The sequence below is a fragment of the Oryctolagus cuniculus genome, chromosome 4 (assembly GCF_051225735.1).
Source record: "Oryctolagus cuniculus isolate XC-2025 breed Fujian yellow rabbit chromosome 4, ASM5122573v1, whole genome shotgun sequence".
NCBI classification, from domain to species: Eukaryota; Metazoa; Chordata; class Mammalia; order Lagomorpha; family Leporidae; genus Oryctolagus; species Oryctolagus cuniculus.
In genome coordinates, this window is record NC_142870.1 from 105,352,632 (window position 1) to 105,377,213 (window position 24,582).

Below are 24,582 nucleotides of genomic sequence, written 5' to 3' on the forward strand. Positions count from 1 at the left end.
TTGCTCCTCTTCCAGTCCTGCTCTCTGCTGTGGCCAGGGAAGGCAGTGGAGGATGGCCCAAGTGCTTGGGCCTGCACCTGCATGGGAGATCAGGAAGAAGCACCTGGCTCCTGGCTTCGGATCGGCGCAGCGAGCTGGCTGCAGCGGCCATTTGGGGGGTGAACCAATGGAAAAGGAAGACCTTTCTCTCTGTCTCTCTCTCACTGTCTAACTCTATCTGTCAAATAAATTTTAAAAAATGGGAATAAGCAATCATCAGGGTCTCTGCCATTGCCTTTGGTTTCCCCACACTACAGTCCTTAATCTGAGACTGCTTCTTTATTCTATGCTATGTTGTTCCTCTTTTGGGTCAACCTGACATCCAGCCATGCTGCATGCAGAAAGCACATCATTCAAATGCAACTTATTTTCTGACTTTAAACATCTGTCTTCCAAAGAAATAGTAGCTTCCCATGTCAATGCAAAGCAACAGAAATAAGACTTCTATTCTGATATAAAATTTAAAACAAAACAAAATAACATAAAAACACTGTTTTCAGATATGGAACAACAAGTAGCACTAGGCTCTGACTTCAGAATAAAGGAAGGCAAGAAAGGTGAATCTCATATGATTGTCCCAGTTTGTTCCTCAGAGTTAGTTTCTAAGTGGGAACATTGGAAGAAAAGAATCCAGAGGTTACCTCTCTGAGTCAACAGAGATCAGAATTTAGGGAGGTCAGGAGAGCCAGAATTTAAGAGAAACATTACTGAGGGTACAAAGGCTGCACAGGTATATCTATTTCTAAAAATATGCAAGCAGGTTCATTCCAGACATTAGTGAATATTTGGTCTGTTTGTAATTAGAAATCACCTGAGATCAGAAAAAGAATCAATAGAATACAGTTGAGAAAATCATTTTCAGAATTCACAGTAGCTCAGGAAACAGATATCTACCATTTTGAAGGAAAAGACATCAAAGAACACCTGAGATATTCATAAGAGACCACAGAAGGTCGTCATTCCTTAGTGAAAGCAGCCAGAAGACAAAGACATATCATCTACAAAAAACAAAGATGAGACTTACAGCCAACTTCTCATCAGAAACTATAAAAAGCAGAAGACAATGGAGCAATTTTTAAAGCCTTAAATGCAAAACATAGGAAAATAACAAAACCATCAATTTAGGTATATAAACTCCAAAAATATCTTTCAGTAATTAAGGTAGAGAAATAGTATGTTCATTGTCAGGCATGGGGAATAGCAGTTAAGATACCTCTTGGGATGCCTACATCTCCTGTAAGAGTGCCTGAGTTAAAGTCTCAGCTCAACTCATGATTCCAGCTTCCTTCTAACATACACCCTGATAAGCAGCAGGTGATGGGAGGTAGGGTCCCTGCCCCCGACATGAGAGATCTGGAATGATTTCTGGGCTCCTGGCTGCAGATCAGCTCCTTAAGCTGATGCAGGCATTCAGGAAATAACAAGTAAATAGGAGATCCCTCTCCCCCTACCTCTCTCCTTCCTTCTTTCCCTCTTTTTCTCTCTCCCTGTCTGCGTTTAAAACAGATTCCATTAACTAAAATTTAAAGACAAAACAATAACTACCAGTTTATTAAAAGAAACATTTTAGATATACAAAGACAAGATTCTCTCCTAGTACATAAGGAATGTTTCAGTAAGTTCTTGGAGTAAAAGTTAAATGATATAAATAGAAATGTGAATCTATAAAAAACAATGAAGTAATAAGAATGATAAATACATGGGTAAATATATAATATAATGTTTCTTATCTTAATCACTTTATAATTGTTGGGGCTAGCAAAGTGGCAAAACAGGCTAAGCCACCACCTGAAACACCAATCAGAGTGCCGGTTCAAATTCTGGCTGCTCAACCTGTGCCACAACTCCATGCTGATGTGCCTGGAAAATCAGTTGAAGATGATCCAAAGGCTTGAATTCCTACCACTCACCTTGCAGACCAGAGTTCCAGGTTCCCAGCTTCAATGTGGCCCTGACTCAATAACTGCAGCATTTGGGGGGTGAACCAATGAATGGAATATCCTTCTCTCCATCTCTCCCTCTGTCTCTCTTTCAAGTAAATAAAATAAACTTTCTTCAAAAAAGTTAAATGTGGGGCCAGGGCTGTGGTATAGTAAGCTAAACCTCCGCCTGCAGCACCAGCATCCCATATGGACATTGGTTTGAGTCTCAGCTGCTCCTCTTCCAATATAGCTCTCTGCTCTAGCCTGGGAAATCAGTACAGGATGGCCCAAGTGCTTGGGCCCCTGCACCCGTCTGGGTAACCTGGAAGAAGCTCCTGGCCTCTGGCATTGGATCGGCTCAGGTCTGGCCACTGTGGCAATTTTAGGAATGAACTAGTAGATGAAGGACCATCCTCTCTGTCTTTCCCTCTCTCTGTCTGTAACTCTATCTCTCAAATAAATATATAAAATCTTTTTTTAAAAAAAGTTGATTGTTTAAGGCAAAAATAACAATATATTATATAGGGTTTATAAAATGTATAGAGGTACTCTTAGAAAACAACAAAGGATGGGGCCGGCACTGTGGCGCGGCGGGTTAAAGCCCCGGCCTGAAATGCTGGCATCCCATATGGGCGCCAGTTCTAGTCCCGGATGCTCCTCTTCCAATCCAGCTCTCTGCTATGGCCTGGGAAAGCAGCAGAAGATGGCACAAGTCCTTGGGCCCTTGCACCCACATGGGAGACCTGGAGGAAGCTCCTGGCTCCTGGCTTTGGATCAGCGCAGCTCCAGCCGTTGTGGCCATCTGGGGAGTGAACCAGCAGATGGAAGACCTCTCTCTCTATCTCTACCTCTCTCTGTAACTCTGTCTTTCAAATAAATAAAATAAATCTTAAAAAAAAAAGAAAACATGAAAGGAAGGATAAATGGAAGCATATTTTTATAAGTCTCTTACAAGCAAAATACTTGGTGGTTAAAAATAAGGTTGTCAATTTTGGGGTAATCATTAAATAAAGCAAAAAAATAAAGATACTGAGACAACAGTAAATATATAATCATAAAATACATTCACTTTATCTAAAAGGAGAAAGATAGGTTTAAGTAAAAAAGAACACATAATAGAAATGGAAAAAAATAGCAAAAAATGCCACATAGGAATAATTACATTTATTTAATTGCTCTGAAAACACTAATTAAAAGTTAGAGATTATCAAGTAAAATTAAAACTTACATATTACCTAATAACAAAACAAATCTAAATATGAGCACAAAGAGCTTACAAGTAAAAGACGGGGAAAAGAAACATGCACATGCAAATATTAATCAAAAGAAAGCTAAAATAATGATACCAACATACATAAAGAAAACCTGAGTATAATGAAATTTTTATTCAAATAATTACTACTAAGTGATAGAGAACTCAATTTATAAGTCATAATAATCCTAAAGTTTATGCATTTAATAAAATATTCTTAAATACATGAGCAAAGAACTGATCCAATTTAAAGATAACTAGAAAAATAAATAAATAAATGTAGTTCATGAGTTCAATATGTCTTTCTTAGCAACTTACAAAACAAGTTGAGAAAACAATTAGTCAATCTACAGAATACTTAAACAATACTATCAAATGACTTGTTCTAACTAATATTCGCAAAGCACTCTATATTTTTTCAACTATAAATGGAATAATCACCAAGATGAACTGCATTCTGCATCATAAAACAAATCTCAGCAAATTTAGAAGATTCAAACACATACAAAGCAAGTTGTTGTTGTTTTTTTTTTGTTTGTTTGTTTTTTTTTTTTTTTTTTTTTTTTTTTTTTTTTTTTTACCATTGTGGGGAGCAACCGAGAATAGACTAAATTACTGGAACTGCTAGGACTAATTCTATGCATCTGATCTCCCACCATATGGCGCTGAAAGAGTAAACAACTTCCACACAGCTGCCTCACCAATTCAACTAACAAGCTGCAGGAGCTGTTCCTGCTTCTGATTGGAGGAAAGCAGCATGCTTGGCATGTGGGCAGCAGAGCATGGATTGGTGGAAGAGGACTATAAAGGAGGAGAGAGACAACATGCACCAGGAACATCTGAGGAACATCTGAGCAACCCCTGAGAGAGCCGGCCGACGGTGTGCAGCTCCTCCTCAGAAGCGGGGAAAGCGGCCGGGGTGCCGCCCCTCCGCGGAGGCGGGGGGGGGGGGCAGCAGCAAACCCGGGATGGTGTCGTTCTCCACGAGGGGGGGAATGGCAGCAAACTCGGGAAGGGCCGGGCAAAGAGAACAGCGCAGGGTCCGGTGTCGTTCCTCTGCGAGTCAGGGAGCGACAACCATTAAATGAGAAATCAATAATAGAAATATTTTTGGAAAATCCCAAATACTAGAACCTAAATACTCTTCTAAATGACACATGGATCGAAGGAAAAGTAGTTATAACAATCAGGAAAGTATGCATTTAAAGAAAATGAAAATACACAATATGACAATGGGAAGCAACTATGATAGTCCTAAGTTAGAAAGTTACAGCATTAAATGTTCATAGTTGAAAAAAGAAGGAACCTCTGAAATGATTTTCCTTAGCTTACACCCCAAAGAACAGAAAGAAAAGAAATTAAAGAGGAAACTGAATACAAAGTAAATAGAGGGGATGAAACTATAAAGATAAAGACAGAAATCTATAAAATATAGAATTGACAAACAACAGAGAAATTTAGTGAAATTAAGAACTGGTTCTTTGAAAGAATCAAGATAACTGATCAACCTCTAGCCAGACTGATCAAGAAAACACTGCAGAGTCACAAATTCCCAATAACAATAGGAATGAGAGGGAAAATGTCATTCAGATTATAAACATATTAAAAGCACAAGAAGAAGATATGAATGTTAAAAATAACCTTATGCTAATAAATTCAACAACTAAGAAGCAAAAGAACCCGTGAAAGTTGAAATTCAATATGAAATAGTTATGCAAATAGCTTTTATCAAAGAAAGAAGCTGAATTTTAAAATCCTTTCAAAGAAAATTTTTTTAAAATTTATATAAAGGGAAAAAATTACACATATCTTATATACAGCTTTAAGCACATAATGATTCTTCATATCTTTCTCTCCAGAAGAACATTTCTTTTTTTTTTAGATGATTGTCTTTTTCCTTTTTTTTTAAGATTTATTTATTTATTTGAAAATTAGAGTTTCACACAGAGAGAAGGAGAGCAGAAAGGGGAGGGAGGGAGGGAGAGAGAGAGAGAGAGAGAGAGAAAGAGACAGAGAAAGAGAGGTCTTCCATCCACTGGTTCACTCCCCAATTGGCCGCAACGGGCAGAGCTGTGCTGATCCAAAGCCAGGAACTTCTTCCAGGTGTCCCACGTAGGTGCAGGGGCCTAAGGACTTGGGCCATCTTCTACTGCTTTCCCAGGCCACAGCAGAGAGCTGGATCAGAATTGGAGTGACCAGGACACAAACCGGCGCCCATATGGGATGCTGGTATTGCAGGCAGCGGCTTTCCCAGCTAAGCCACGGCGCTGCCCACCCCACCGCACCCCGCCACCCACCCAAGAACATTTCAAAGTAAGATAGCATCATTGGGAATTCTATCAAATATTTAAGTTAAAAGCAATATCAACTCTACATGAACTCTATATACAATGAGGCCAACATTATCCTGTTCCAAAACCAAAGAAAGAAAAACACAGATATCTATTTCTTATTATCAAAGACATGAAAATGAATTCCTAATATTTAACAAACTTATTCTCTAGTATATAAAACGTGTAATATATAAAGCATAGACATATATATGCAAATGACATCAAAATATAAAATATTTAAGAATTTTTGTAAATATAAACAAAACTTCTACTCTACCAACTGCAAAACTTGGCTGAAACAAGTTAAAGTCAACTGAAATTAATACAAAGAGACTCATGTCCCTAAAATGGAAAACAATGTCATTAAAATGTCAGTTCTCCTTATATTGTTCTGTGGATTTAACAAAATTAAAGTCTCAGTAGGCTCTTTGCATTAGTTGGCATAGTATTCCTATGATACATGTAGAAATACAAAGCACATTAATCGTTAAGAAAATGCAAGTTAAAACCACGATGAGAAACCACTACACATTCACTAGAATGGCTAAAATTAAAGAAACTACTATACTAAGTGTTGACAAACATCAGAACCAATTAGAATACACACTGCTGGTGGGAATGCAAAATAGTATGGACAATTTCTTATAAAGTGACACATGCAAATATACATCTACCATTCAACTTGGATATCTTGCTACTTGATATTTATGGTAGAGAAGTGAAAATATATATCTTCACCTGGACCTCTATGAAAATATTCATAGAAGTTATAATAATCAAAAATTCACCTAAATTCATCATGCTCAATATCCATGTGTGGTTGAATAAACAAATTGTGATATATTCATATAACTGAATAAAAGGAACAAACTAAAATAAAAGGAAAAACAAAGGAGCATGAACAATATAGATTAATCTCATAATCATTATGCTAAATGAAGAAACTAGACATGAAAGGCTACTTAATATTTCATTTTTATCAATTTATAGAAAAATCTAGATGATAATATAAAAAACTGGTCAACAAGTTCTCAAGATCAATAGTACAGGATGAAGATTGAAAGAATACATGAGGTCTGATCATGGAAATACTTTCTATTTTTAGTGTAGTGGCAGCTATATAACTATTGATGACTAAGATGTACTTCAATAAAGCTGATTAAAAATTAAGAAGACTGGCCAGCGCCGTGGCACAATAGGCTAATCCTCTGCCTTGCGGCGCCGGCACACCGGGTTCTAGTCCCAGCCGGGGCTCCGGATTCTGTCCCGGTTGCCCCTCTTCCAGGCCAGCCCTCTGCTGTGGCCAGGGAGTGCAGTGGAGGATGGCCCAGTGCTTGGGCCCTGCACCCCATGGGAGACCAGAAGAAGCACCTGGCTCCTACCTTCGGATCAGCGCGGTGCACTGGCTGCAGCGCGCCGGCCACGGTGGCCATTGGAGGGTGAACCAATGGCAAAAGGAAGACCTTTCTCTCTGTCTCTCTCTCTCACTGTCCACTCTGCCTGTCAAAAAAAAAAAATTAAGAAGAAATTATATTAAATATTTAAAAAGGAAATTGGAAAAATTAGGTATTTCAATAGATAATAGGGAAAGTAGGGGAAAAACACTTCTCAGTTTCCAGTGCTAAAACAACATGCCTTAAGGGCACATCACCGATTGCCAAAACCTCCAATGAACACAGTCTGAATACATTTATTATGAAAACTAAGGCATGTCACATCAATAAGAAAGGTTGACCTATTCATTAAGTGATACTGGCAACTTGAAACAAGTTAGGCTTTTACTTTAAATCATACATAATAATAAATTCTTTATTGCTAAATATTAATCATTAAAAAGTAGCAGAAGAAAAATTAAATGATTGGTCATATAAATTTTGTATACAAAAAGTTTCTGTAAGTATGACTTACGGAAATGATTGACCAGTACTGAGAAAAATATAAAAAATATTATAATTGACAATTTAGAAAAAAATAAAGCAAGTGATTAAAATTATTAATATCCTTAAATACAAAAGGAGTTACTAAACAAATAAGAAAAGAAGAATATACTCAGAAAAAATGAGTAAAAGACATGAACAAGACATTCAGAAAAGAGTGTTGTGGCTAATAAACATTGAAGCAGCATTTAACATTTCTAATAAAGTAAAACCATGTTGAGATGCCAAACTTCATCTACCTAACTAAAGAATATATTTGTTCTAAGGATGTGAAAAAAGTGCATTTTTAAATACTGCTAAGGCAAGTATAAACTTACATCTTTTCTAGAGTATCTTCTAGTTAAGTACCAAATGGCCAAACTTCAAACACTGTTACTTTTAAAAGTAATTCTATAATTCAAAACATATCAAATTGTATTTCCAAATTGTTTATATAGTGAAAAACAGTATTCTAAATGCTCATCAAAAACAAATGTAACATTATGAAGCCATTAAAAATGAAGAAACATACCAATAATTATTGAAGTAAAAGATGTCCTTGGCAAGTTGTTGACTAAAATATGATTACATCTCCAGTGTAAATTCATTTAAAAAGAAAATCTATCTTGTTAGTCATCTCCTTTTCTTCTCTAAACACACACATACATATTCACAAAGCATTCTGGAAGTACACTAAAAGATAAGTACAAATTATCCATGAACAGCAAAATTAAGGGAAAGCTTTATTTTAATTTTTATATTTATATATTTACTATCTAAATTATTTATGTGTTATAGAAAAGACTTTTAAAGGACTATTTACAACTTAATTTCCAATTTGAAATTGGATAAGTGATAGTTAATGTTGAAGTTTTCTATAAGTTAAAAAATGAGCCATTGCTGTTCATCATGTCTATATAAAATTCAATCTAAAGCATCAAAATAAAACACTAGGAAAATATCTTCAGGATTTCTTTTCCATGTGAAATGCTACTTATAGACCTACTAAACAGCATCCTTCCACTACCCTTATTCCTGATACTTTACATTAAGATGACTTTATAGCTTCAATAAAAGAGAGCACAGGCTTTAGTTCTCACTTCTTTAAAAACTGTTTCTCTGATAGATCTTTAGAAAATATTGCCAGCGCCATGACTCAATAGGCTAATCCTCCACCTTGCGGCGCCGGCACACCGGGTTCTAGTCCCGGTCGGGGCGCCGGATTCTTTCCCGGTTGCCCCTCTTCCAGGCCAGCTCTCTGCTGTGGCCAGGGAGTGCAGTGGAGGATGGCCCAAGTCCTTGGGCCCTGCACCCCATGGGAGACCAGGAGAAGCATCTGGCTCCTGCCTTCGGATCAGCGCAATGCGCCAGCTGCAGCACGCCGGCCGCAGCCGCCATTGGAGGGTGAACCAACAGTAAAGGAAGACCTTTCTCTCTCTCTCTCTCTCTCACTGTCCACTCTGCCTGTCAAAAAAAAAAAAAAAATCTCTAGAAAATAAAGTGGAACTTTGGTTTGCATCTTATTGGAGAAAGATAGATAACCTTGAATCTTAAATCTTCTGACCAAGGAAGCATGGTCTCATCTGAAAATTACTAAAAATAATCAGATTTGCAAAGTGACCTTGGATGAAGAAATGTTAAATTGGCCAGGAATTTTTTTTGAGGCATCACTATTATTAACTTGCAATTTTTTCATTTCACTCCGCCACTGATGCTTGGCAGGTTATAATTTTTCATTTTCGCACTTGGATGAAACTCATTGAAGTAGAGATTCTGGAGATAGCTGTGGAGAATTTTTACAAAAGGATTTCCCTCTCACCCCATTATATTATATTACAAAATGGATCTCTGTTTACGACAACCTACCAAGTAAAGATACATAACCAGACTGCTAAGATAACAGTAATGAAGTATACTATAATTTAAATTATTTAAGGTGCTACCTTCTGTATACAGAGTTAGTGTTATGACCAATTTATGTACTTGGAAATGTCCATTAGAGGAGATAATTTGGGTTGATTCTCTTTTTGACAACTTCACACCTTCATGAAATAGTTTGCTTGGATTAAAGAATATGTCTGTGAAGACAGAAAAAGCCTTTCTATATAGAGATCCCCAGTAACAAAGGTTGGAAATAAACTTACACTAATGTTAACAAATGAAGAGCTATTCTTAGGTAGATGTAAACTATTTTCAATATATCCTCCCTCCTGGACCTCCTTAAGACCAGTTCCAACTACAGTAGTCCAGGGTGCTCATGTCACCCATGTATCTGTATTCCTTTCAGATTTTCCTTTTAGCATGCTACTTATTGAACAACTTATAACAGGCACTGTGCAATATAAACTGCCATTCTTTTACATAACAGAGAATAGAAAATTCATATAAAAATAACGAATATTATAACAGAGTAAATGGTAAATCAGAGAACAGAACAACAAATATGAAAGAGCTCAGAAATGACTGAACAAAAGATATTTAAAAGTTATTTAGGATGGACACTTAAAGAACCGTCTCATCTAGTCTGAAGAGAAATGCCCACCTGAGTCTCCAATTCCCTATCTTGATTCCGCAAATTTCATGCAATTGCATGCAGGGTAATCAAGTTTGAATACTAAACTAGGGAAAACTACTTGCTAAGAAAACCATTAGATAGCCTCAATTATCATATTCCTTAAAAGGAAAAATAAATTGTTATTCTCAGAACATTTGTATTTGAGGTCTTAGATCTAATTGTGATATAAAATATTTTCTCCTAAAGAAGACAGAGTTACAAGTTATTTCATTAAAATATTATTATTGCCTCACAATACAATTTTGATACAAATGCCAAACCACTAGCAAATATGTAAACTAATAGAATAGCTGCATAGTTAGTAGCTTTCCTTTCAGCACCTACAGTACTATAGAACTGAACAGATTGTGTGCTTTTCTAGCAAGTTTAGAGTAACATTTTAAAAAACTAAGTTTAGAATAATATAAAAAATTGTTAAACTGAGGCTAAGCCCTCCATTCTAAACATTTTTTAAAAAATGTTAAAATTCTAATATCAAATATGTGACTTTCATCATTATATATTTTATTAGCAGAAACATTACATGAATGATGATTGTATTCTGAGGAAAGGAAAAATCCGGATCAAAAGGTTATATTCTTTATACAAAATTATTAAATTTTTAAGGGAAACCTATTTTGCCATTCTTGGATTAGAAGATGATTTTGGAAAACATTTACAATTTCCAGTTAGTTTAATTTGTTTTAAATCGAATTATTTTATAATTTTTTTTTAATTTTTAGGTTGATTTATTTTTTCAGAATTTTTTTATTTAGTAAATATAAATTTTCAAAGTACAGTTAATGAATTACAATGGCTTGCCCCCCCCATAATTTCCCTCCCATTCACACCCCTCCCATCTCCCACTCCCTCTCCCATTCCATTCACATCAAGATTCATTTTCAATTCTCTTTATATACAGAAGATCAGTTCAGTATATATTAAGTAAAGATTTCACCAGTTTGCACCCACACAGAAACACAAAGTTTAAAATATTGTTTCAGTACTAGTTATAGCATTACTTCATATTGGACAACACACTAAGGACAGATCCCACATGAGAAGTAAGTACACAGTGACTCCTGTTGTTGACTTAATTTGACACTCTTGTTTATGGCGTCAGTAATCTCCCTAGGCTCTAGTCATGAGTTGCCAAGGCTATGGAAGCCTTTTGAGTTCGCCGACTTCAATCTTATTCCAACAGGGTCATAGTCAAAGTGGAAGTTCTCTCCTCCCTTCAGAGAAAGGTACCTCCTTCTTCGATGGCCCGTTCTTTCCACTGGGATCTCACTCGCAGAGATCTTCCATTTAGGTCTTCTTTTTTTTTTCCCCCAGGGTGTCTTGGCTTTCCATGCCTAAAACACTCTCATGGGCTCTTCAGCCATATCTGAATGCCTTAAGGGCTGATTCTGAGGCCAGAGTGCTGTTTAGGACATCTGCCATTCTATGAGTCTGCTGTATATCCCGCTTCCCATGATGGATTGTTCTCTCCCTTTTTGATTCTATCAGCTAGTATTAGCAGACACTAGACTTGTTTGCATGATCCCTTTGACTCTTAGACCTATCAGTGTGATCAATTGTGAACTGAAATTGATCACTTGGACTAGTGAGATGACATTGGTACATGCCACCTTGATGGGATTGTATTGGAATCCCCTGGCATGATTCTAACTCCACCATTTGGGGCAAGTCCGACTGAGCATGTCCCAAATTGCACATCTCCTCCCTCTCTTATTCCCACTCTTATATTTAACAGGGATCACTTTTCAGTTAAAATTTAAACACCTAAGAATAATTGTGTGTTAATCACAGAGTTCAACCAATAGTACTTTTTCAGAATTTTTATGAATATAAAGTAATCAGACTTTATGTAATTCATAGGTATAGTTCTGTGAAGATAACCAAATTCCCTCCCTCACCTTCAGCCTCCTCAGTGTCTCTTCTTTCTTCCTTCTTTTTTTCTTTAATTTTTGCAAAGACATACTTTGAATCCACTCTTTAATGACATGCTTAATTAACCACCAACCATAATATTCAATAACTGAAAGTAGGAAGACCACAGATCCACAGGACTATAAACAAGGACTAAAAACAACAATCATATCACAAGGTGTCAATTTCATTTCTATACATTTTCTTGTATTCTCTATTAACTGCCACATACCAGGGAAAACATATGACATTTGTCTTTTGAGCACTGGCTTATTTCACTAAGCATAATGCTTTCCAGTTGTAGCATTTCTAGTATTAACTGAAATAAGTAAAACTTTCAGTAAATTTAGTTTTAAACAGTCAATTATCAAAATATTTTGAAAGGCCCCAAGTACTATTATGAAAAGCAAAGGTAAAATAATTAGTGTTTTTGAGAGGCAGAGAGAGAGAGAGAGAGAGAGAGAGAATGACAGAAAGCACATACTACACTGCTGACTTACTCCCCACAGGATGGTAATGGCCCAGGCTGGGCCAGATCGAAGGCAGGAGGCAGGAACTCAATCCCTGCCACAGGTCTCCCATCTGGCAGGGACTCAAGAATCTGAGCCATTAGTTGTTGCACCCAAGGATGGGCATTAGTAGGAAACAAGAATTTAAAGTGGAACTAGAACTAAAACCCTGGCACTCTGACACGGGATACAATGTTTTAACCACTAGGCCAAATGCCTGCCGTAACAATTATATTTTTTAACTATGAGATTAATTGAATCAAATCCCCAAACATAAAATATTTCAATAAACTCCTTTTTTCTCTTTTGGTTTTTCCTCCCAATATCAGGAACAACACAAAGATGTCTGCTCTCTATACTGTAGGTTCTAACCAGAGCTCGCTCATTCATTCTCTCTCTATCTCTCTCTTTTTCTGCGTGTGTCTGCGTGTGTGTGTGTGTGTGTGTGTGTGTGTGTGAAATAGAGAGAGACAAAGGCAGAGAGAGAGGGAGAGTGAGCTGACAAGGGGAATAAAAATATTTTAAAAAGTATATTCAGATCAGGAAGGAAGAACTAAAATGATCTTTATAAAAAATGACTTAGGGCATCACCATCCATACAAATAACACAACTAGATTTTTTTTACAAGAATCTACTAAAAATCTATGTTTAGCAAGGTTATAGAATCCAAGCTCCACATATAATACATGAACATTAAATATATTTCTATAGGCTAGCAATGAAAAAATCTGAAATTCAAATTTAGAAAAAAATTACTTAAAATCATATAAAATATGAAATATTTAGGAACATGACAAAAGTTGCATAAGAACTATGAAGTGAAAATTATAAAATACTAATGGAAATCAACAATATATTAGTAAATAGAAATATGTTTTGCTAATATATGAATAGATTCAAGAGTTAAGATGTCAATTCTACCCAACAACTTAATATATATATATATATATATATATATAAAATATATCCCAGACAAAATTCCAAAATTTTTTGAATAAACTTCAGACTAATTCTAAAACTGATATAGAAATCAAAGGAGGGGCCAGTGCTGTGGCACAGCAGGTAAAGCTGCCACCTGCAGTGCTGGCATCCCACATGGGAGCTGGTTCATGTCCCGGCTGCTCCACTTCTGATCCAGCTCTCTGATCTGTCCTGGGAAAGCAGTAGAAGATGGCCCAAGTCCTTGGGCCCCTGCACCTGTGTGGGAGACCCAGAAGAAGCTCGTGGCTCCTGGCTTCAGATCAGCACAACTCCGGCCATTGCAGCCAGTTGCGGAGTGAACCAGCGGATAGAAGACCTCTCTCTCTCTCTCTGCCTCTCCTTCTCTCTCTTCATAACTCTGACTTTCAAATAAACAAATAAATCTTTAAAAAAGAATTATTATAAGGCCTCCGCTGCGGCTCACTTGGCTAACCCTCCACTTGCGGCACCAGCACCCCAGGTTCTAGTCCCGGTTAGGGCGCCAGATTCTGTCCTGGTTGCTCCTCTTCCAGGCCAGCTCTCTGCTGTGCTCCGGGAGTGCAGTGGAGGATGGCCCAAGTGCTTGGGCCCTGCAGCCGCATGGTAGAACAGGAGGAAGCACCTGGCTCCTGACTTCGGATCTGCTCAGCGCGCCAGCCACAGCAGCCATTTGGGGGGTGAACCAACGGAAAAGGAAGACCTTTCTCTCTGTCCCTCTCTCTCACTAACTCTGCTTGTCAAAAAAAAAAAAAAGAATTATTATAAAATTATAATAATCAAGGTAGTTTAGTGGTTGCTTAGTGTTACTTCATGCTCAGAGATGAAATAAAATAGAAATTCTAAAAGCAGATTTCCATATATACAATCAAATTTTTTTGACAAAGGAAAAAGCAAGTGATGTTGGAATAAATGAGCATTCACATGCAAAAACATAAACAATAACAAAGTTGACATAGCTTAACATATACATTAAAACTGCTTAAAATTGATCAGAGACTTAATTTAAAGCTTAACACTATGAAACTTTTAGAATGAGACACAGAAGAAAATGTTTTTGAGTTTCAGCTAGTCAAAGATTACTAAGTGTGATACTATAAGGAAAATGCATAAAAGTACAAAGTGGCAAATTTGAACCAAAATGTAATAGCTTTATAATGCAAAAGATAATGAAAATAAAAGCCGTATGCTAAGAAAACATATTTGTAGGTCACATATATGATAAAGAACTTGTATCTAGATGTATAAAAACTTTCATGTCTCAAAAATACAAAGAAATCTCAAGACTCAACAAAAATCCAATTGAAAGTATGATAAAATATTTCAACTGACACTTCATCTAAGAAGGTATGTGGATGGTAAGTAAACAAATGAAAAAATGCTCAACATCATTTATTGTTAGGGAGATGCACATTAAAACCACAAAGTTAGAGCACTATTTTACTGGTAAACAAATAATGGAATAAGTAGGTGATGGGTTAGGCTGAGAATATATCTGTTCCTGGCCATGTTATTTCTTTATCTCTTAGAATGAATTAATGCATTAATGAACACATTCAGTCTAGATATTATTGCTGGTAACTTCATGCTGAACTTCTTGGAGTGTTACAGCCCTTAAGGAGTTCCACAAAATTGGGAGGTTATCAAGGTACAGAGGAATAAATACAGAAGTGTTCTAAAACAATTATTCAGCATTATTTAACTATTAAATTATTATAATATCTACCAGTATAATAAAATTATGGGTGATCTTATATAGTTCAAAGATGGCATTAAACTAAAATGAAAACTTTAGAAGTTAACACCATTTTAAAATAATTCCAGCCTTGAAATTTGAATAGACCATTGCATAGACAGATGGACAAATTAACTCTTCCTCTGTCAAGCTCTTACATACATCCCAGCCATTAACACACACAGAGAAATAGTTTATATCCACATACTTACCTGAACACATAACACATAAGCTGCCATCAATAAATACATATCTTTAACATTTGGAAAGAATTCACTGCCGTATAACCTAAGCAAAAGAATAATGAACCCCTACAGTTACCATCATGAAAATATACAGGGGCTGGCAAAGTGACACAGTGGGTTAAGCCATGGCCTACAGCGCTGGCATCCCATGTGGGTGTCAGTTTGAGTTCTGACTGATCCAATTCCAATCCAGCTCCCGGCTAATGTGCCTGAGAAAGCAGCGGAAGATTGCCCAAATCCTTGGGCTCCTGCACCCACAAGGGAAACCCAGAAGAAACTCCTGGCTCCTGTTTCTGGCTTGGTCCAACCCTGGTCATTGTGGCCATAGATGGACAGGTCATGCAGAACACTGTACACAAGTCTATAGGCCACTGCTACATTTTGATGGTTGTATGAACCTCCTAAAATGATATGTAGTGTTTTGTGTATAAATGGACAAGAACCACTAATCTAATTCAATCACTTATTTAACAGGTGGTGAAACAGTTTTGTTGAAACTGAATCACTGATTACTGGTACTACATTAGAGTTAAGATCTCCTGAGTCCAGTTATTTGTTTTTGCTAACACACCAAGCAGTCTCTCATTAAAGTATTAAAATTTTTAACTGCCATAGAAGAAGCAAAGAACTGAGATCCTAATCCCTGATTCTCTAAAGATCCAGCATCCTCTGTGTAACAACTCAATAAACGCTCCATGAGTCCATTTACACTGCTCTTCCTTGACAATATGCCAAACATACCCTGTGTGGTATCTGTGTGCTAGCAGGCCTTGAAAATCAAATAGCTAACACAAGTAGTTCATGTCTTAAAGGTATCTCAGAAACCTAAAGTAGTCTGCCAGAATACTCAAGGGAGGAATTGGAGGACATAAAAAAGTCATGGAAATATAATTGTTCAAGAGTGGAGTTCTGTGGTAATTTACATTGCCTAATAATACATAGCTGATATTCATCAAATGATTGTTGATCTGAGTTGCTTGGCATATAAACCGCCTAACAAACCATCACTCCAACATTCCTAAATGAGAAAATATTCTTGCTCACAAATTGCCTCTGTTATGAATGAAGTAAGGCTGCTTTGTAGTATCAGTTTCTCTTAAGTAACTCTCTCTATATTGATCAATCTTTTAATTAATCCAAAATGGCCCTGAATTTACAAATAGATGCCAGGTCTTTTATGGGTTCAATAAATTCATGAAGGATTTTTCTCAGTGTTGCCATTATCAAATTAATCTCCCTCCAGTAAGATATTTTGGCTAATGAATAAGAATCTCTCATCAAATTAATAACACCATTAGATTCACTTTCAGATGGTTTAACATTGGTCATTGGGGTCTAATAACATATTGCTGCCTTGGGCAAACTGCCACTGGACTGAATATCAATTTGTACAAAGCAAATTCTCTATCTGAAAATTCCATTAACTAACTCAAAATTCATCATGTCCAGATCTAAATAAAGTGTGTGTTTTCCCCTGTAAAACCTGCATCTTTCCCTAGATTCCCTATATGATTAGCCACATTAAAACTTATCTAGTATATATTTACCTATAACCTATCAATTCTCCAATCTAAAAAAGCATATTAAATTTTCTTCCACTTCACCTGAAACATCCAGTAAATAAGCATATCCCATCAAATACTTTATCTCATAAACAAATATCAATTTCATGCCTTTGTGTTTTCCTATGGTCATATCTTATCATAGGTCTTCATCATCTTGTACTCTCTCCTTACTTCTATTTTTCCTTCATGTGATTTCGAAATTAGTGTTCTTAAAAGTCAATCCGATCATTTCTGCCTCCTGTTTAAAATTTTTCAGCAACATCTTACCATATTCAATTAACCCCAGATATTGACCAACCTTATTAAAATACATGCCTTTTCATTTCATATCAAGCAACATCTGGTATCACTCACATGCTTCTTAAATCTCTAACCTTAGAGATCTTATCAAGGCTTTCCAAATGCACCTGTTTTTGTACTTCCTTAACTTTAGCAAATAAAGGGTATTTTAAAAATCTGTAGGCAGTAGAATTAAAAGATGTTTATTTTGAGGGCTTCCGCCATGGCTCACTTGGTGAATCTTCCACCTGCGGCGCCGGCATCCCTTATGGGCGCCAGGGTTCTAGTCCCAGCTGCTCATCTTCCAGTCCAGCTCTCTGCTGTGGCCCGGGAAGGCAGTGGAGTGCTTGGGCCCCTACACCTGCATGGGAGACCAGGAGGAAGCACCTGGCTCCTGGCTTCAGATCGGCACAGTGCCGGCCATGGCGGCCATTTGGGGGGTGAACCAACGGAAGGAAGACCTGTCTGTCTCTGTCTGTCTGTCTGTCTGTCTCTCTCTCTCTCTCTCTCATGTCTTACTCTATCTGTCAAACAAATAAAATAATTTAAAAAATAAAAAAATGATGTTTATTTTGGTGCAAAAAGAAAGTTTATCTATATAAGTGGCTCTTTAAAACAGTTCATGGAAAATGCCTATTATGAAAAATGCATGCATTTTGAACATTATTTGCTCCAAAATAAACTTATATTTTAATTCCATTTCTCCAAAACTTCTGAAGTAGCTTGTAGTATACCCATCACATGAAATACTCTCCTGACACCTATTCCATCTAGCATGGAAGCTAGTCTTCTTTAGAGGCTTAATAAAAGGCTGCAAAAAACATTTTTGTCTGCCACATATAAAGTTGTTTGCTCTTCAATCTGACACACTTTGTCCATTTCCATCACTGTACTTGTCAATAATATGTATATTCATGATTTGTTTTGTTGTTCCTCTCTACCATCTCTTCAAATGTATAGACTATATCAAACTTATTTTTGTGTCCTTCGCACCTAACAAATTCCTTAACATGTAATAAGCATGAATGTTGATGGTTAAATAAGTGAATGAATGAACTATAAATATGGAAAATTAGGTTACTTCTATTTTTGTATATTTAATTGATTCCATCATGGAATTTTTTTCTTTTTATGTTCTTGGCTTTTCAGAATGTATTAGTTCTTACACAATCTGAACTATATAAAACTCACTGTATTAGTTTCCCAGGGCTGCAATAACAAAGTGCTATAGATTAGGAGGATTAAAGAACAGACGTGAGCATCTCATAGTTCCAGAAGCTAGAAGTTCTAGATCAGGTTTAGTTCCTTCTGTCAGCTCTGAGGGCTCCTTGACTTATAGACAGCCATCTTTTCTGTTTCTTCACATCATCTTCTCTCTGTGTCCATGTCCAAATTTTCTCTTTCTCTTTTTATAAGGACATAAGGCATATTGGACTCAGCCCCACTCTAATGATATTATTTAACCTAATCACCCCTGTTATGACCCCCATCTCCTATCTCAGATGCTGGTGACTAGGCACCTCATTACTAGTTAATCTGTTCTGTTTAGTGATTTATACTCAGCTGGAGCTAAACCATGGGGCACAAAGTTATGGCACTGAATTTTTGTCATTTCCTGAAAAATTAAATATTATTTTCGTTTAAAAAAAAGACCCTATCTCTAAATAAGTTCACACTCTGAGATACTGGGAGTTAAGAATTCAACATGAACTGGGGGAAAGGACATAATTTAGCCCATAACATCTATCTTTCCTCAATTAAATCAAAGCCATATTATATTTATGTTTTTTTAAAAAAATATTTGTTTGAAAGGCAGATTTACTGAGAGGCAGAGGCAGACAGAGGCAGAGGCAGAGACAGAGAGACAGACAGGTCTTCCATCCTTGGTTCATTCCTCAAATAGTCACAACGGCCAGAGCTGGGCTGATATGAAGCCAGGAGCCAGAGGCTTCTTCCAGGTCTCCCACGTGGGCGCAGGCGCCCAAGCACTTGGGCCATATTGTGCTGCTTTCTCAGAAACATTAGCAGGGAGCTAGATTGGAAGCAGAGCAGCTGGGCTTGAACCAGAGCCCATATGGGAATGCCAGCACTGCAGACATCAGCTTTACCCACTATGCCACACCGCTGGTCCCTATATTGATGTTATTCAAAAAAAATTTTAACACTTCCATGTAATGAGCCTGGTTTTCGAAAAATTTTCTATTGTTTTAAAACACTGTAAAAGGGAACCATTCCCTAAGGACTCTAATAGTGTTTCTGAAACAATCTTTTTAGCAAAGTCGGCACTAGAGCTAGAACTAAAAAAGAATATCTGAACTGAGTTTCATACTGGCTAAGTACTAACTATTCAACTTTCCTTGGGCATATTAGTTATGTAATGTGTACACTAATTCTTTTCCTAGAAGGGAAAGCAGTTGAATTGACTCCCTGCAATTCTATATGATCAAAGACCCTGCTTCTCCCTTGTCTCATTTTGCTCTAGCAGTTAGCACTGTTAGAGGTGACCTAGAAATAACACAAGAGCATTTATTTAAATGAAGAGATTAATGTAAATTTAGTCAAGTTTTAAAATGTTTACACAGCTGAAACCCATGAACCTTCAATACTTCAATACTTCTTGGGTAAATTTTACCCACTCTCCACAGACTGCTTTTGAAATTATAAATGCACACGGATGTTGCTTTCAACGTGCACACACACAAAATTCATGCAGAAGGTGTCCATCATGGTAGTTCCCTATGCTACTCCAAAATTATATTTATCAAAGCTAAATATTCTAGTATTCTTCATTTTGTCAAAGTTAGTTCTAGAAAAATGTAAACTATCATAATTATAGGAGTCAAATTATATCTTAATTTATAAAAATTATCATCGAATTTTATGATAAAAATTCAAAGCACCTAATAGTTTATCTGCTAGTATCCTGTTACTCTATTAACAAATTTTAAGACACCTATCACTGTATATAATTTTTAAATACATTAAGTTATGACAGAGTCAAGACATCAAAATTATCTTTATTGGCACAGGAAAAACAAGTGTGCATTGGAAAAAAAATTACCTCTGTCAAAAAATGATTTTATTTCTTATTCATAGAGAATAATGATTAAAAGTTCTGGGAAAACATGCTGAGATGGAATGATTCATATAAGCATTTGTTTTGAAAAATACCCATGGGGCCAGCTCTATGGAGTATCTGGTAAATCCTCTGCCAGTGGTGTCAACATCCCATATGGATGCCGGTTCGAGTCCAGCTGGTCCATTTCCAATCCAGCTCCCTCCTAATGTCCCTGGGAAAGCAGTGGAGGAGGCCCCTGCACCCAAGTGGGAGACCTGGAAGAAGCTGCTGGCTGCTGGCTTGGGATGGGTCCGGCTCCAACATTGCAACCATTTGGGGAGTGAACCAGTGGATGAAGGATCTCTCTCTGACTCACCCTCTCCTTCTCTGTAACTCTGCCTTTCAAATTAAAAAAAAAAAAATCTTTTTTTAAAATATCATGGAATATTACAACATAACTGTAGGTTGTGATAGGAAAATCTGAAGCAACATCAATGTTAGTGGGAAAAAATGCCAGTATTTCAGAAGACTGCTTCTATACAAAATATAGGTCACCTACATTAAATTACCTGCAAATATTAATTGCTGAGGATTCCAGCTATATGGTAAACTGACAATAATTTATTTTAAAATATAGTTGATGTTAGACTACAAGTGACCTGACATCAAAAGGAAACAGACTCGGCCAGCACCACGGTTCACTTGGCTAATCCTCCACCTGCAGTGCCGGCACCCTGAGTTCTAGTCCCGGTTTGGGTGCCGGTTCTGTCCCGTTTGCTCCTCTTCCAGTCCAGCTCTCTGCTGTGGCCCGGGAAGGCAGTGGAGGATGGCCCAAATGCTTGGGCTCTGCAACCACATGGGAGACCAGGAAGAAGCACCTGGCTCCTGGCTTCGGATCTGCGCAGTGCGCCGGTCTTAGCAGGCATTTGGGGGGTGTGTGGGGAGCAACTCGGACTATACTGTTACTGGAATTAAGACTTATTCTATGCATCTGCTCTCCCACAATATGGCGCTGGGAGAGAAGAAAACAGCTTCTACACAGCTGCCTCCAGTTCAGCCAATAAACTATAGGACTTGCTCCTGATTGGAGGAGAGCAGCATGCTCGGCGTGTGGGCAGCCGAGTTGGGATTGGTGGAAGAGGACTATATAGGAGGAGAGAGACGGCATGCACCAGGAACATCTAAGAGGAACATCTAAGGGGAACATCTAAGGGGAACACCTGTGCAGCCCCCGAGAGAGCCAGCCGGCGGTGTGCCGCTCCCCTGCGGAAGTGGGGAATGTGGCAGGGGGAACCGCCCTTCCACGGAGGTGGAAGGGACAGTAGCCAACCCGGGAAGAACCAGCAGCAAACCCGGGAAGGGCCGAGCAGACAAAAGAACAACACAGGGTCCTGTGTCGTTCCTCCACAAAGAGGGGGAGCGACATAATGGTGCCGTGACTCGGATAGAAAACTTAAGAGGGAAGAAACGGGAAGAAGTGGGAAAATATCGGAGAGAGAGACTAGCAAACAGCCTAGGGAAAAGCCGGATGAAAAAGGTGCCGGAAAAAGCTATTGAAAGCCTAGGCATAGACTCGGATACGGACTACGGGGGGAAGCTGGCAGAAATCTCTAAGGTCGAAAGCGAAAGTGAAAGCTAGAACAAACAGACTCGGATGCGGACTGTGGGGAGAGGCCAGGAGAAATGAGGGAGGAGTATTGTTGGAGGAAAGCTTGGGGAAACATACCGGGTAGAGAAAAATGTTAGGGAAATTGAAGCTGCGGGGGGCAGGCCGAGGCGGAGACGAAAGCCACTTTGGGATTCTCAAGTTAGCACGGGAATGGGGGGGCGAAGAGTTGAAACCAGAAGTGGAAACGTAAGCCAGGTTGGGATCCGTCTGATTAGCCCGGGGAGCAAAGGACGGGAAGCCAAATCGTGGGGCGGAAACGTGAGCTGGGTTGAATTCGCCAGGTTAGCCCGGGGAACTTAGATTGAATACTAGTGGCGGAGACGTGAGCTGGGGCTGTGTGACTCGCGGAGGCTACCGCGCGCAGAGAGAGCGTGCGGGGCACAAGTAGATAGGGAACGCTGGGCTAGTGCGAGACCGCGGAGTGTGCGCGCGAAGCCAAGCCGCGCAGAGCCGCGAAGCCGCGCAGATAAGAGAAGCGGGCTGAAGCTGCTCAGCCGGGAAGCCGCCGAGAAGCAGCCTCGGGGCGGGCGCCGGGAAGCCGCAGGGATAAGAGAAACAGAAGTTTTAGAAGTAAAATGAGAGAAATAGGAATGCTGGAAGATAGAAGTAAAATGGGAGAAATAGGAATGCCCGGAGATAGAGAAATAGAGAAATAGAAAGGCCTCCCCACAACACAGCAATGAGAGAGCTTGGATTCGGTCTGCCTGATTAGTGAGGCGATGATCACCTGAGGGCGGCTAGCAGCTTATGCGCCGCAGGTCACCGAAGACAGGCATGTTATTAACATCAATAGTCTCCCCACAATACCGCAATGAGAAGGCTTAGATTCGGTCTGCCTGATTAGTAGGGCGATAAGCACCAGCAGGCGGCTCGACCAGAGTATGAGCCACAGGTCACCGAAGATAGGCACAAATCAACACCAATAGGCCTCCTCACAATATGGCAATGAGAAGGCTTGGATTCGGTCTGCCTGATTAGTAAGGCGGTAAGCACCAGCAGGCAGCTCGACCAGAGTATGAGCTGCAGGTCACCGAAGATAGGCACGAATCAACACCAATAGTCTCCCCACAATACCGCAATGAGAAGGCTTGGATTCGGTCTGCCTGATTAGTAAGGCGGTAAGCACCAGCAGGCGGCTTGACCAGAGCATGCGCTGCAGGGCACCGAACACAGGCACGCATCAGCGCCTAAAAACCTCCTCACAACATGGCGAAGAGAGGACCCGGATTCGGTTTGCCTGATTGATAGGACTTGTAAGAACCTGCGGGCAACTCTAGCAAGCAGAGCAGAGTGTGTGCCGCAGGACACCGAAGACAGGCGCGTATCAACGCCAAAAAATAAAAAGAAAGGGGGATCTGTGGGGAGCAGCCCGGACTTAGACTAAGTTACTGGAATTAAGACTTATTCTATGCATCTGCTCTCCCACAATATGGCGCTGGGAGAGAAGAAAACAGCTTCTACACAGCTGCCTCCAGTTCAGCCAATAAACTATAGGACTTGCTCCTGATTGGAGGAGAGCAGCGTGCTCGGCGTGTGGGCAGCCGAGTTGGGATTGGTGGAAGAGGACTATATAGGAGGAGAGAGACGGCATGCACCAGGAACATCTAAGAGGAACATCTAAGGGGAACATCTAAGGGGAACACCTGTGCAGCCCCCGAGAGAGCCGGCCAGCGGTGTGCCGCTCCCCTGCGGAAGTGGGGAATGTGGCAGGGGGAACCGCCCTTCCACGGAGGTGGAAGGGACAGTAGCCAACCCGGGAAGAACCAGCAGCAAACCTGGGAAGGGCCGAGCAGACGAAAGAACAGCGCAGGGTCCTGTGTCGTTCCTCCACAAAGAGGGGGAGCGACAGGGGTGAACCAACAAAAAAGGAAGACCTTTCTCTCTGTCTCTCTCTCTCTCTCACTGTCTAACTCTGCCAGTCTGAAAAAAAAAAGGCAACAGACTCAACATCAAACTCTTGGTAATAATGATAATTAATTATTCGTAAAGTATTATCAATATGAAACATTAAGGGGTGAGCACTGTGGTGTAGCAGGTATTGCCACCACCTGCAGTGCCAGCATCCCATAAGGGCGCCAGTTCAAGTCCTGGCTACTCCACTTCTGATCCAGCTCCCTGCTATTGCCTGGGAAAGCAGTAGAAGATGGCCCAAGTCTTTGGACCCCTGCACCCATGCAGGAGACCCAGAAGTTGTTCCTGGCTCCTAGCTTCAGATCGGTGCAGCTCTGGCCATTGCAGCCACATAGGGAGTAAACCAGTGGTTGGAAGACCTCTCTCTGTCTCTCTGCTTCTGCCTCTCTGTAACTCTGCATTTCAAATAAAATAAAATAAATAAATCTTTAAAAAAAGTAAGTGGATGGAGAAAGAACACAGTAACACTAATCAAAAGAAAGCAGGAGTAGTAATGTTATTTTCAGACAGCAGCTTTCAGAGCAAGGGAAGTTATTAGGAATAAATATGAGCATTACATAATAATTAAAGAATCAATTCTTCAAGAATATATAACAACACTTAATGTGAATATGTCTATAGACAGTCAAAATAAACAAGTCAACAACTGACAGAATTTGAAGGAGAATTCACTATTATAGTTAGAGGCTTTAACACATTCCACCA

The 24,582-nt window shown here is 38.9% G+C and overlaps 1 protein-coding gene across 4 annotated transcripts in view; it reads right to left on the reverse strand.

Moving 5' to 3' along the window:
* Positions 1-24,582, reverse strand: part of NAALADL2 (N-acetylated alpha-linked acidic dipeptidase like 2) — a 1,439,631-nt gene that overhangs the window by 1,360,177 nt on the left and 54,872 nt on the right. Inside the window, exon 1 of one of the 4 annotated variants that reach the window (XM_089330911.1) lies at positions 6,929-7,041. The exons of the other annotated variants lie outside the window; for them this stretch is intronic. The gene's annotated coding sequence lies outside the window, so the exon portion shown is untranslated. Of the gene's footprint in view, positions 1-6,928; positions 7,042-24,582 lie in introns of those variants that run through there. 4 annotated transcript variants of the gene reach the window in all.